Source organism: Oncorhynchus mykiss, chromosome 5 (genome assembly GCF_013265735.2).
Source record: "Oncorhynchus mykiss isolate Arlee chromosome 5, USDA_OmykA_1.1, whole genome shotgun sequence".
Lineage (NCBI taxonomy): Eukaryota > Metazoa > Chordata > Actinopteri > Salmoniformes > Salmonidae > Oncorhynchus > Oncorhynchus mykiss.
In genome coordinates this window covers 33,050,045-33,065,494 of record NC_048569.1, presented here as the reverse complement: position 1 = coordinate 33,065,494, position 15,450 = coordinate 33,050,045, and positions in this window count along the sequence as shown.

Sequence of the window (15,450 nt, the reverse complement as noted above, 5' to 3'; positions counted from 1 at the left end):
ATTGCCAGCCTAATCTCAGGAGTTGATAGGCTTGAAGTTATAAACAGCGCAGTGCATCCCAGCATTGCGAAGAGCTGCTGTTTGAATGAATGCTTACTTGCTGCTGCCTACCACCGCTCAGTCAGACTGCTCTATCAAATATCAAATCATATACTTAATTATAATATAATAAACACACAGAAATACGCGCCTTTGGTCATTAATATGGTATAATCCGGAAACTCTCATTTCGAAAACAAAATGTTTATTCTTTCAGTGAAATACGGAACCGTTCCGTATTTTATCGAACGGGTGGCAACCCTGTCTAAATATTATGTTTACATTGCACAACCTTCAATGTTATGCCATCATTTTGTAAAATTCAGGCAAATTAATGACGGTCTTTGTTAGGAATAAATGGCCTTTCAACAGTTCGCAACGAGCCAGGCGGCCCAAACTGCATATACCCTGACTCTGCTTGCACTGAACGCAAGAGAAGTGACACAATTTCCCTAGTTAATATTGCTTGCTAACATTAATTTATTTTAACTACATATGTAGGTTTAAAAATATATACTTGTGTATTGATTTTAAGAAAGGCATTGATGTTTATGGTTAGGTACATTATTGCAACGATTTTGCTTTTTTCACGAATGCGCTTTTCTTAAATCAAGTTGAAGTAGGCTGTGATTCGATGATAAATTCAAAGGCACCGCATTGATTATATACAACGCAGAACAAGCTAGCTAACCTACTAATATCATCAACCATGTGTAGTTAACTAGTGATTATGTGAAGATTGATTGTTTTTTATAAGATAAGTTTAATGCTAGCTAGCAACTTACCTTGGCTCCTTGCAGCCACAGTGTCCTTTTGATGCTGCACTCGCGTAACAGGTGATCAGCCTGCCACTCAGTCTCTTCATGGATTGCAATGTAATCGGTGTCCAAAAGGCTGATTACTGATTGTTATGACAACTTGAAATCGGCAATGATTAATCGGTCAACCTCTAGTATGTGTATATAAAAAAATATACAAAATATGGCAAGTCTACACTCAATCAAGGACCTAAAATATACACCCTTAATAAAGATGAGCAAAAATGACAGTGTAAAATAAATAATTAAAATACTGAGGTATATTGTATGCTAAAAAAAAGTAGGAAAATGCTTACATTTTATACTAATACAATTGCTCAGAGAAATAAATGTTTAACAAATCCTATATTTTTTTCTCAAAAAGATAGGCATTAAAATTATTGACACTAGAAGTCTTCTGGGACCTGTATCCAAATACCCGAGACTTGATCCGGGACCTGAGTGGGTCCGGATCCAAAATTCTAAGGGCGCTTTCACATATCCCCTTATGACCTGGATCCTGGGGCATTTGGTACCCTGATCCGCACTATAAAGCATGTGAGAAATGCAAATTGACCCTGGCTGAAACAAATCTTGTACCTGCGTGAGTGGGTAATGGGTCCAAGACCAGAGTACCAGGTATTGTGATGCGGCAGCCCGAGTCACGTAGAACTTTTTTGCTCGTTGTAAACAAGCTAGCTTGCTAATGTCATGTAGACTGTGTGTCTTGCTAATCACACCCTGAAAATGTTATTTTCAGATCTTGTGAAAACAAAATGTATTCTGTAGAATTCTCACAAACTCTACAGGAAACTTAAACCAGGGTATCGAATTTCATATGTGAAAACGCCCTAAATAATTTCATGAGTCTGATATGATTTGCACGGGTCTCTGGTATGTGTCATTTTAACTGACTTGTCCAGAAGGACCCGTACAGATACAAACACAACTGCCGCAGTAGAGCGAGAGAGAGGCATTTTTATAATTTATGCTAGTGCTCTTGCTTTTCACGAGAGTGGCGCATTTAGCTTGTTGTTGTTGGCCAGTCATAAGTAATCAAAGCGGCAATCAGAACTCCATGTTCATGTCATCTGACCAAAGCACCAGTTCCAATCCAAGTGCCAATGCCGTTTAACAAACTCCAGGCGTTTACATTTACGATGTTGACTAGCTAAGCTCATGCGTAGGAACACGTCAGGTTGGTTCATGGTAGTGACTAAAGTGAAGGCAGACTCTCCCAGCAATGCTGTAAAGGTGTCTCCCATGATGAAACAGTCCTCTCCATCCTGCCGAATGGGACCCAGGTATCAAATCATACAGTACATTGAATCAATAAAAAATGCTTGGTTTTCTGATCTTACTGCCCTTGTCCGACTACCTTATACAAACAACAGCTTTACTGTCAAGGGTTAGCAAGTGTGCCACACTGTGCCCCTCCCCCAGTACAATATAACGTTTTAGATAACCAAATAACAAAGGTTAGATTTATCATTAGGCTTCACAGGGCTGCAGCCTGCCCCACTGTAGGCCTCTGCGCATAGGTAGGGCACCCATCAGGTGGTGGTGTTGGCATCCTGAGAGCATCAGCGTGCGTGGCTGGAGGCCACCTCTTCCTAGGTCGCATCCCCACCTCTTTCCAGATCCACTCCCAACGCACTGAGGGTTGCCGTGGAGACATGGCTATAGACTCTTGGTCACCTATAGTTCTTGGTCACCTCCCTGACCAAGGCCATTCTCCCCCGATTGCTCAGTTTGGCCGGGCGGACAGCTCTAGGAAGAGTCTTGGTGGTTCCAATCTTCTTCCATTTAAGAATGATGGAGGCCACTGTGTTCTTGGGGACCTTCAATGCTGCAGGAATTGTTTGGTACCCTTCCCCAGATCTGTTCCTTGAGGAAATCCTGTCTCAGCGCTCTACGGACAATTCCTTCAACCTCATGGCTTGGTTTTTGCTCTGACATGCACTGTCTACTGTGGGATCTTATATCAATATGTATGTACCTTCCCAAATCATGTCCAAACAATAGAATTTACCACAGGTGGACTCCAATCAAGTTGTAGAAACATCTTAAGTATGATCAATGGAAACAGGATCCACCTGAGCTCAATTTAGAGTCTCATAGCAAAGGGTCTGAATACTTATGTATGTAAATTTCTGTTTTTTATTTTTAATAAATTGTTATTATTGGGTATTGTTTATAGATTGATGAGGAAAAATGTTGTTTAATCCATTTTAGAAGAAGGCTGTAATGTAACAAAATGTGGGAAAGTCAAGGGATCTGAATACTTTCCATAACTTTCCATAATCTCATGTCTGAGATGATATGAACATGACTGGGCATTCAAACATATCTGTATCCATTCATCATTATCAATAGCTTCTACCAGGTCTTCCTCACATTTTTTGTTTTACATGTTTTGTGTCATTGGGAAAAGCCTCTTAACCCTTGATACAGTTTGGAAATCAACTTTGGAGGTTTGTCAGACTGCCTTAAAATAGCATCTGGCTGGTCCAGTCCTGCACAGAGAGAGGAATAAAGTGTTGTACCTGCAAAAATTCCCTGCCTGCCTGATCCTGCTGAGACTCCTGTCACCATCTCATCCTCCTAAGATGGGGCATGGCAAAGAATGACCTTGGTTTACATTTATACATTATATTATTGATAGGAATTTTATGAATAATGACTAAACAATATCTACATTTAAATAGAACTATAACTAATTAAACACTACCCTGTTTTATTATACCTGATTAATAAAGTTAGTTCATATGGAAGGGATTATGTAGCATGAACAAGGAGTAATTAAACATAATAAACACCATTCCAACTCGGTTGGGGAGGAATGGGTTGTGGGTTTTAAGTAAGCAAAAAGGATCATTAACCTATATTTGAACCGACTCAACTATAACTCTGTGGCAATCAAATAAGACAGCGAGAGCCTCTCCAGGTTTTCCGTATCTGGAACTGTCTGCTAAAGTGGTAATAAATTATGGTGAAACTTCAGGAGTTAATCCAGTTATCTTGTGTGTCGTGTGTGCCCTGGTGAGTTGGAATTCACTTTTGAACCTGCTTTGTCTTGGTCGAGAGGAGGAGATTCATTCTATAATCAATGACGTCATATTTTGTATATAAACTGTTGTTTGTGGTTCCATGGCAGCGTGCTCTGAGAATAAATACTATTATCTAATTTTGATAAGACTGGTCTCTGTCTATTTTATGCAAATAAGAATCTTACAAATCCTTATAAATAGACTGAGTGATTTTAATTAATGAACACATATAGGAATTATGAAATTCCGTTGACAATTATCCAAGAATAGAATCAATGGTTCAATTATTACAACGACCATTATTCCCAGATCCCAGACTGTAGCTTTATACTTAAGATTCTGAACTTTATATCAATATCTGATATTGTTAATATACTGCAAAATTCACCTGAGCTGGTCTTCCCTGGCTGTCTGACCCTGCTGGGACCCCTGTCACCATATGATCCTGCTAAGACATGATGAGCATAGTGTTGTGTACTGACTGTGCACAAGAGTGCAGAACCTGCAGGTGCCGACACAGATCATTGCAGCAGGGTTGGCATTTTTCATTCTGCGGGCGGTCAGACAGAGGACTTTGGGAAGAAAATATTTTTGTTGTCCCACGGACTATTTAGAAACGGTCCTCTTCCTGCTTTAGATGCGTTAGCCGACCTATTGTATTAAAATAACATGTTTTTTTGCATTATTCACACACAGAATTAGCTGCTTCAACTTCTGTAGACTACCTCTCCTAGTTGGGCGTGAGAGTTCAAGTGCTCCTAGTATGTGTGGTCTCATTGAAATAGAGTAGGCTACCAACACGGGCGGGGAATCAAAGCATCAAATCAAATTGTATTTGTCACATGCACCGAATACAACAGGTGTAGAACTTACAGAGAAATGCTTTCTTACTGTACAAGCCCTTAACCAACAATTCAGTTCAAGAAATAGTCAATAAAATATTTACTAAATAAACTAAAGTAAAAAAAAATATATATATATATATATATATATATATATTTATATATATAAAGTAACACATACATTTACATAACAATAGGAGGTTATATACAGGGGGTACTGTAACATGTATACTGTATCTATTTACCGTTACTCTGTCCCCTTCCCATCTTTCATCCAAATTTCCCCTAACCTCCTGGGCATCATTGCACTAACGATACCAGTAATATCTGTGACTTTCATGAAGACTGTGCAGATAAAGATGACGAGGCCAAGTGTGGTGAGTACTCTGGGTTTATGACATACACTGAGTGTACAAAGCATTAGGAACACCTTACTAATATTGAGTTGCACCTCCATCTTCTGCCCTCAGAACAACCTCAATTTGTTGAGGCATGGACCTTTACAAGGTGTCAAAAGCATTCCACAGGGATGCTGGCCCATGTTGACTCCAATGCTTCTTCCCAAAGTGGTCAAGTTGGCTCCATGTCCCTCTGAATGGCACAAATGCACAATTCATGTCTCAATTGTCTCAAGGCTTAAAAATCCAGTCTCCTCCCCTTCATCTACACCACGTGTCAAACTCATTCCTCGGAGGGCTGAGTGTCTGCGGGTTTTTGCTCCTCCCTTGTACTTAATTGATATATTAAGGTTACTGATTAGTAAGGAACTCCCAGAAAGTGAAAGTGCAACTTTCACTTTCTGAAATTGCATTTTTGTCTCCCCCCAGTTTTATCATTGGAATGTGATATAAAACGAGGCAACAGTCTGCTTTAGGACCATGCGTACACATCTGAGTGGTCGGGTAGGCTGTTTGGAGTGTTTATCCTTCCGATCAGTTATACGTGGATATGTAGTATCGGTGTTTGTTGCTGTCAAGTCATGCCTATGTTTGCTTATCTTGCCAATGAAAAAATCCTTAAAGTTATTGCAAATATCAGTCCTTTTTGTGATTGAATGAGCCATCTAATTCAATGAATGGAGCTGAGTTTGCCTTTTTGCCCAAAATGTCATAAGGTGCTCCAAAGCTTTTTACTATCAATCTTCTTTATATAATTCATATTTGATTCATAGTAGAGTTTCTTCTTTTTATTCAGTTTAGTCACAGGATTTCTCCATTTGCAGTACGTTTGTCATTCGGTTGTGCAGCCAGACTTATTTACCATTTCTTTTGCCTCATCCATCTCCACCATGTAATTGCCCGTCAATCTCTGGGGATTTAACAGTTTTTACGGTCATTTTGTTAATGGTGAATGCTTACTAGTAACTGGAATTTCATAAATGTGTCAAGCGCAGCGTCTGGTACACACCACAGACCAGCAAATATTTTTTACATCATCAACATAGGAATCACTACAAAACGTATTGTATGACATCTTATACACTATATTAGGCCCAGCCTTTGGAACTTTGGTTTTCCTAGATATGTCTACTAAACTCAGCAAAAAAAGAAACATCCCTTTTTCAGGACCCTGTCTTTCAAATATAATTTGTAAAAATCCAAATAACTTCACAGATCTTCATTGTAAAGGGTTTAAACACAGTTTCCCATGCTTGCTCAATGAACCATAAACAATTAATGAACATGCACCTGTGGAACGGTCGTTAAGACACTAACAGCTTACAGACGGTAGGTAATTAAGGTCACAGTTATGAAAACTTAGGACACTAAAGAGGCCTTTCTACTGACTCTGAAAAACACCAAAAGAAAGATGCCACGGGTCCCTGCTCATCTGCGTGAACGTGCCTTAGGCATGCTGCAATAAGGACTGCAGATGTGGCCAGGGCAATAAATTGCAATGTCCGTACTGTGAGACAACACAAGGGATATTGCAGCTTCCATCATCATGGTAGTGCTGCTGCTGGCCTCTCTGGGAGCATTGCTGTACTACTACCTGCACATCCAGGACAAAACAAAGGCAATGACTGGCTGGGCTGTGGACCGAGGTTTCGGTAACGACACATATGACCTACGCCTCACAGTGAGTATTATGGTTCCACTATTTCTTGGTTGTTTCTGGGAGGTTTTCATCGCTTTCAAGAACAGTTCAAGAGACAGTTCAAGAAGGTGATTCTAATATTTGTAGTTTTCTTATCATTCTCCTTTTGTCAATTTTCAGCAGAGCGACCGTGCTTCCAGTCCCGGTACAACCAATAGCGTAGGTTTTCACTAACGAAGACTACGTCCCTGTAAGTACACTCTGAATTAATGAACTTCTATTCACTTATTTATTCTCAGCTATGCTGCTCTGTGAATAACCTATGAATATCTGCCTTTGTGTGTCTGCAGGACTCCACAGAATTAGTGAGGGAGGAGATGGTGTTGAAGGGGAGAGTCTGCAGCCTAGTGGTGGCTTTGTGAAATTTAGGCGATATCACAGCAGAATAACTGTTTGTGTTGTCTTGCACCTGACACACACACACCTCGATATCAGGATAGCATTGACTTCCTAACTGTGAGTGAAGTGTCTATAACATCCACTGAACACGTTCACAAACCCCACACACACATACACTCATCCATGTACCATTGCAATCAATGGAGCAGCTGCAGATTCGGCTGACTGAGTCCTGAAGTATGGGCCTTCTCTAGGTGGACAGTCCGGATAGTTGGAGGTCAAAGGAGCAAGAGGTGAGATGGCTCACTGTATACATTTCTAACTGCCAGAGCAGGAAATTGCCCCTTCTGTCTTCAGAGACAAGACACTGCTCTGTTGTGGTAATCCTACTAATAGAGTTGGGGTGTAGAAGAAATGGAGAACGTGTCTGACGTCAAATCCTATCGGTTAGCTACAGTGCTGAATTAAATGTATAGGTTATTGATATGAGAGCCATGCTGTGTAGCTGTTTGTCATAGAGTGCGGCTGGTCAAACTTCAAGCAAGAGAGACGGGAGACAGGGAGAGGGATTGCATGCCCTATATTAGAATGTGATAGGTGCCTTGTTAAAATTGCCTTCCAAATAGTGTACAAATGTTCTGGGGCAAATAGAAGAAGACTATAAGAGGAAAATGAAGAGCATGTATTATCAAGCAAAATGTTATTGAAATTGTACCAAATTGTATGTTTTGAGATGATGACTATTATTCATTAAAACAGTAAATGCCATGCACCACATTGCTTCAGTTTAGTTTTACAATAAATATAAATTAATTTGCTTATGACACATTGTGACAAGTGACATCAATGGTGCATATTCATATTAAACTGTCAGACCAATTTGTAGGCTAATTATAAGTATAATATATCATCATTTAAGTAAATTGCATCCTGTTATTTATCTTGGCTCCCTGGTCAAGAGTACATGTGGTGTTGCCCTGGTGGTGTTGCCCTGCCCTCAAATGAGAAATTCACTTGGGAAAAAAAGATGAACAAGGGAATGACAATGTCGTCCCTAGCAACCCCTACGTCTCCACGGCAACATCCTCCCCTGTCCTCTTCTCTTCGGTGGCATCAATCACACAACCTGTTTTCGATCAGACTACCAACTCCTACAAAAATGGTTGGGTTACACACTGTATTGACAGGTGTAGTGGCATAAATTCGGCTGTAGCCTAGCCATAGTCTATAGTTAGATCAGACTATTGCATGGGCGGTTAGGCTACCTAATGACAGCGCACACATCCATATAGGTGGGTGGTTGTAAGGCGCAAATTAGGAGGGAGCTGGCCTCGAATGAAACTCGGATGCAATTCCATAAAAACGAATTATTTAATTGCTCTTGAAAATAAACAGAATATTCCACGCGCTTACACCGATCCTGGCTCCCGCTGCTCGGACAACCTCAATTCCAGGCTCGTGCCATCCGCCCTCTTCCAATACCCTAACAGATGTGGTGCGCGGATAAGCTTTTTTTCACCTGCACCCGCCGCAATTGCTAAGAATCCACACGCAACCGCCCTGATATTATACACGACCCAACGTGCATAGAACTATCAGCTTTTATGATGCGTTTTTGATGAAGACAGCACCTCTACATATGGTATATAACGGTGAGCATTGCAATCTCTCAAGATGCAGAAATAAATAAATCATACTTCTCCACTTGTTCCCAAACCCAAATTATGCCTACATTTGGTGTATAATTTTATTGCAATAAATGCTTAATTCTGCAGAAGTTAAGGCTATGTGATAGATTATAGATCTACAGTTAGTGTCCAGATTTCAGTTACAGTGCAATTTAGTGCAATCAATCACAGTAGTGAGGGATGTGTCATAATGATTAAGTTAATTAGAATAAATTGGGTGAAACTGTTAAAAAAAAGCAATAGTTTATGGCATATCAATTAGGCTATTGTTATCATATAGAAATTATTGTACTGTTGTACATAATATTAGCATCAACATACATTATTGTTTAATTCAATTTCACATATTTAATTGTTTCGTGTTTCATTTCATATTTGTTACATGTAATCTTTTGGTTCAACCTTAATGCATAATAAGCATCATCAACATATTAGGTGTACGCTAATAAGCTGTATAAAGAATATATCAATTTATAAGACGCAGGTTCTCTGCTAATTACCCTGCAGGTTTATTTTCTTGTTCTTTCCCCTGCAGAGTGTAAGAGTATCGTGGCTTTCTAATACGTTGAGACATGAACTGGAGTTCCTTAACGGAGTTACTCCATCATATGGTGCTGTTTTTACTGCTTGGATATTAAACCGGCTAGGTAGTATTGCATTTCGCATAAAACAAATCAATCAAATCCATTACCTGGTTGCTGTTTTTTTTGTCTGCCTGCTTTTCCCACAGGGGTCTTCCCCAATTTTTGCAGAGGTACTGGGTAATTTATCCCTCACCGGGTTCCTATTCCTCCAAGCGGATCATGACATAAGCTCTCCCAGGGTGTCGAACCCTTGCTTCATGGCCTTGTTAGTTTGGCTGAGCTAATGGCTTCCCTTTGTGTGATGGTGGCTTCCCCCCTGGGGATCCGCATACTTCGTGTATGCACTGTCTGGGTTTGCGCCACATGGAGAGGGCGGTGGATCGCCCTACTGGATGCCTGTTTTGTCTGGTGTTCTCAGAACGCCTGCACCTGGTGTGATTGGAGGCCATGCGCAAGTGTGTCAGCCAGGCTTGGGCTCAGGCTGGGGACGAGCTCCCTCCCTCACGAGTGGTGCACCAGTGAGCTGTTAGTCCCTCTACTGGGCCCAATACCCCTCCCAGGAAGCGTGGTCGGCGCCACTACAGGCAGAGCCCATCTGCTGCCAGTCCTGGACGGGGGCAGCAGTCGGAACCGCTGGGACCACCTTGAAGAGGGTGCATGCCCTGCATCAGGAGGTTGATAGCTTCGATGGCGCTGACAGCTGTTTCCTGTTGACCAGTGATAGGCTGTTCCTGGGGGATGATGCTGACACTGTTCATCACAGTGAGCGGGGCTACCAGGCTGACAGGCCATCAGAAGCCGGCAGCGGGGCTTCATCGCCCCCAGCGGCTCGAGAGGCTATGAGGAGCCTACTCACTCGGGTAGCCACTGCACTGGGAATCAAACTGGTGGACAGTGATGACTCTCCATCTGTCCCCATCTCTGCTGAGTTCCGTGAGGCCTTGCAGGAGAGCTGGGTCTCTGCCAGGGGGCGCTTCCGACCCAGCAGAGACTGGACCATGGAGTTATGTTGCGGGCGCAGAGTCACTCGGCCTCCGGGAGTACCCGACTATGGACACCATGATTGCTGACATGGTCCTCCCAGACCGGGAGATTATAGGGCGGAACCCACGACTGAAGCCAGCATGCCCCCGAGACTTTTTGATGCCGTCATGAAAGCCACATATGGTCCGTCTGCTCTCTTGGCCGCCTTAGCAACGCGGCCATACTGCTGCAGGTCTACCTGCAGACTCGGTTGCCCTGGCTGCAGGAGGGCACACTTAACCATCATGGCTACCACAGAATTCTGCAGCAATATGCCATCCCATCTGGTTTGTGCTTAGTGGGAATATCATTTGTTTTTCAACAGGACAATGACTCAACACACCTCCAGGCTTTGTAAGGGCTATTTACCAAGAAGGAGAGTGATGGAGTGTTGCATCAGATAGCCTGGCCTCTACAATGACCCGACCTCAACCCAATTGAGATGGTTTGGACCGCAGAGTGAAGTAAAAGCAGCCAACAAGTGCTCAGCATATGTGGGATACACAGTTGAAGTCGGAAGTTTACATACACCTTAGCCAAATACATTTAAACTCAGTTTTTCACAATTCCTGATATTTAATCCTAGTAAAATGTTGGGAATATCACTTAATTTTAAGAATGTGAAATGTCAGAATAATAGTAGAGAGAATGGTTTATTTCAGCTTTTATTTCTTTCATCAAATTTCCAGTGTGTCAGAAGTTTACATACACTCAATTAGTATTTGGTAGCATTGCCTTTACATTGTTTAACTTGGGTCAAACATTTTGGGTAGCCTTCCACAAGCTTCCCACAAAAAGTTGGGTGAATTTTGGCCAATTCCTCGTAACTGAATCAGGTTTATAGGTCTCCTTGCTCGCACATGCTTTTTCAGTTCTGCCCACACATTTTCTATTGGATTGAGGACAGGGCTTTGTGATGGCCACTCCAATACCTTTACTTTGTTGTCCTTAAGCCATTTTGCCACAACTTTGGAAGTATGCTTGGGGTCATTGTCCATTTGGAAGTCCCATTTGCGACCAAGCTGATGTCTTGAGATGTTGCTTCAATGTATCCACATATTTTTCCTGCCTCATGATGCCATCTGTTTCGTGAAGTGCACCAGTCCCTCCTGCAGCAAAGCACCCCCACAACATGATGCTGCCACCCCCACAACATGATGCTGCCACCCCCATGCTTCACGGTTGGGATGGTGTTCTTCGGCTTGCAAGCCTTCCCCTTTTTCCTCCAAACATAACGATGGTCATTATGGCCAAACAGTTCTATTTTTGTTTCATCAGAACAGAGGACATTTCTCCAAAAAGTACGATCTTTGTCCCCATGTGCAGTTGCAAACCGTAGTCTGGCTTTTTAATGGCGATTTTATAGGACTCGTTTTACTGTGGATATAGATAATTTTGTACCTGTTTCCTCCAGCATCTTCACAAGGTCCTTTGCTGTTGTTCTGTGATTGATTTGCACTTTTTGCACCAAAGTACGTTCATCTCTAGGAGACAGAACGCGTCTCCTTCCCGAGCAGTGTGACGGCTGCATGGTCCCATGGTGTTTATACATGCGTACTATTGTTTGCACAGATGAACGCAGTACCTTCAGGCATTTGGAAATTGCTCTCAAGGATGAACCAGACTTGTGGAGGTCTACAAAAACAATTCTGAGGTCTTGGCTGATTTATTTAGATTTTTCCCCTGATGTCAAGCAAAGAGGCACTGAGTTTGAAGGTAGGCCTTGAAATACATCCACAGGTACACCTCCAATTGACTCAAATGATGTCAATTAGCCTATCAGAAGCTTCTAAAGCATGACATAAATTTTTTTAATTTCCCAAGCTGTTTAAAGGCACAGTCAAATTAGTGTATGTAAACTTCTGACCCACTGGAATTGTGATACAGTGAATTATAAGTGAAATAATCTGTCTGTAAACAATTGTTGGAAAAATTACTTGTGTCATGCACAAAGTAGATGTCCTAACCGACTTGCCAAAACTATAGTTTGTTAACAATAAATTTGTGTAGTTGTTGAAAAACGAGTTTTAATGAATCCAACCTAAGTGTATGTAAACTTTCGACTTCAACTGTATTCCAGGTGAAGATGGTTGAGAGAAAAGCATTCCAGGTGAAGCTGGTTGAGAGAATGCCAAGAGTGTGCAAAGATGTCATCAAGGCAAAGGGTGGCTACTTTGAAGAATCTAAGATCTAAAATCTATTTGTTTAACGCTTTTGGTCAGTACATGATTATTGGGTTATGTGTTATTTCATAGTTTTGATGTTTTCACTATTATTCTAGAATGTAGAAAATAGTAAACATAAGGAAAAACCCTTGAATGAGTTGGTGTGTCCAAATGTTTGCCTGGTACTGTACCTTTCTGGATTTTTAAAGGTACTGTTGATCTTTATTCAATATGTCCCCCACCCACCTGCCCTTCAGCCACACAATATTTAATGACCCTAAACCTATCCACCCAGCGGATATAATAACGGGGACTGCGGGTTATTAGTCAACCTGGGCATCACCACTGCACAGCAGCCCATTACCGTTTGTTCTGATGGATCCCAATGTACTCATCTTCCTGCTGTATAATGATAGCTCATAAACTGTTGGGTTGGATGCAGTATTGGAGTCAAGCCACCAAGCCCCGCAAACGAGCCATGCCAATATGGAGAAAAAGGTAAGGGTTATGTGTCACGTATTATGGGATGCATAACAAAAGTGTGGGTGTTTGTTATCCTAGGCCAAATGAATCAATGGTTGGCTAAAGCTATATAATTAACCTATTTAGTATTTGAAAAACGACTATTTAACATTACAGGCTATTATGCAGTTATTAAATTACAGTATGGCAAATATTATATATTCATTCAGATGTTAATACCTCCTCTCTACCTTTCAGATACCGAGTTTGCCCTAGCAGCTGGCAGATCAGCAGCCAGCCTTGCAGAACAGAGAGGACGAGACTGGAGGAGGGCTGCTGGGAAGAGTGGACGGATTGACAGAAAGGCCTGAGCTGAAGACTGCATCTGTTGAGCAGAACTTCAGACAATTCTCCAACCCCTAAGTGGATTGTTAGACTAAAATACCTCTTCTTGAACTTGGAACTTTGACATGTTTGAAGAGCTTGATCTGCTGAAGAATCTCTTTGCTGTGATTGAATGGCACATTGCCCATGGGGATTTGATCTGTCAGTACAGCAGTGGGAACTGGCTGGGCTGGGCTGGCTGACTGGCTGCAGCCTGGTCTTAGAGGGTGGAGACCCAGGGCCTCTAGCTTAATGATGAGCTCGGAGGGTACAATGGTGTTGAATGCTGAGCTATAGTCAATGAACAGCATTCTTACATACTGCAGGTATTCCTCTTGTCCAGATGGGATGGGGCAGTGTGCAGTGTTATGGCGATGGCATCGTCTGTTGACATATTGAGGCGGCCTTCTTGGGTACAGGAACAATGGTGACCATCTTGAGGCATGTGGGGACTGCAGACTGGGATAGGGAGTGATTGAATATGTCCGTAAGCAAACCAGCCAGCTGGTATGCGCATGCTCTGAGAACGCGGCTAGGGATGCCGTCTGGTCCGGCAGCCTTAAGAGGGTTAACACGTTTAAATGTCTTACCCACGTCGGCCACGGAGAAGGATAACCCACAGTCCTTGGTGGCACTGTATTATCCTCAAAGCGGGCTAAGAAGGTGTTTCATTTGTCTGGAAGCAAGACGTCGGTGTCTGTGACATGGCTGGTTTTCTTTTTGTAGTCCGTGATTGTCTGTAGACCCTGCCACATACGTCTCGTGTCTGAGCCGTTGAATTGCGACTCCACTTTGTCTCTATACTGACAACCCCCTTGGGTTGTGCCGTGGCGGAGATCTTTATGGGCTATACTCGGCCTTGTCTCAGGATGGTAGGTTGGTGGTTGAAGATATCCCTCTAGTGGTGTGGGGGCTGTGCTTTGGCAAAGTGGGTGGGGTTATATCCTTCCTGTTTGGCCCTGTCCGGGGGTGTCCTCGGATGGGGCCACAGTGTCTCCTGACCCCTCCGGTCTCAGCCTCCAGTATTTATGCTGCAGTAGTTTATGTGTCGGGGGGCTAGGGTCAGTTTGTTATATCTGGAGTACTTCTCCTGTCCTATTCGGTGTCCTGTGTGAATTTAAGTGTGCTCTCTCTAATTCTCTCTTTCTTTCTCTCTCTCGGAGGACCTGAGCCGTAGGACCATGCCTCAGGACTACCTGACATGATGACTCCTTGCTGTCCCCAGTCCACCTGGCCGTGCTGCTGCTCCAGTTTCAACTGTTCTGCCTTATTATTATTGGACCATGCTGGTCATTTATGAACATTTGAACATCTTGGCCATGTTCTGTTATAATCTCCACCCGGCACAGCCAGAAGAGGACTGGCCACCCCACATAGCCTGGTTCCTCTTTAGGTTTCTTCCTAGGTTTTGGCCTTTCTAGGGAGTTTTTCCTAGCCACCGTGCTTCTACACCTGCATTGCTTGCTGTTTGGGGTTTTAGGCTGGGTTTCTGTACAGCACTTTGAGATATCAGTTGATGTACGAAGGGCTATATAAATACATTTGATTTGATTTGCTTGTTTGGGATTGTATGTGTCGTGGTAATTTCCTGTATTACTAAACATTGGGAGAGCAAACCACACACAAGAGTTATTTTATGAAGTCCATCTTTAATTATATGAGCTTCACCATAGCCCTGTGACTCTCAGATCAATTCAGTGTCTATAAATTCATTCTCTGAGAGTGATTACAAAACAGTTCTTAGTATAATTTATAGCCAAGACACACCCATCTCAACTCACATGACGAAACACAGATCTTAGGAACATTACAAAGGAAGACTTTACTTGATAGGAGTATCCCATAGCCAGACAGCATTAGCTATAAATTATCGTTCAGTTTGCTCTCTTAGACAAGGTTCTACTTCTCGTTCTTGGTACTTAATATTACCAAACCATTACCTCATCCAATGGCATATATCAATTGTCAATTCTAGATACT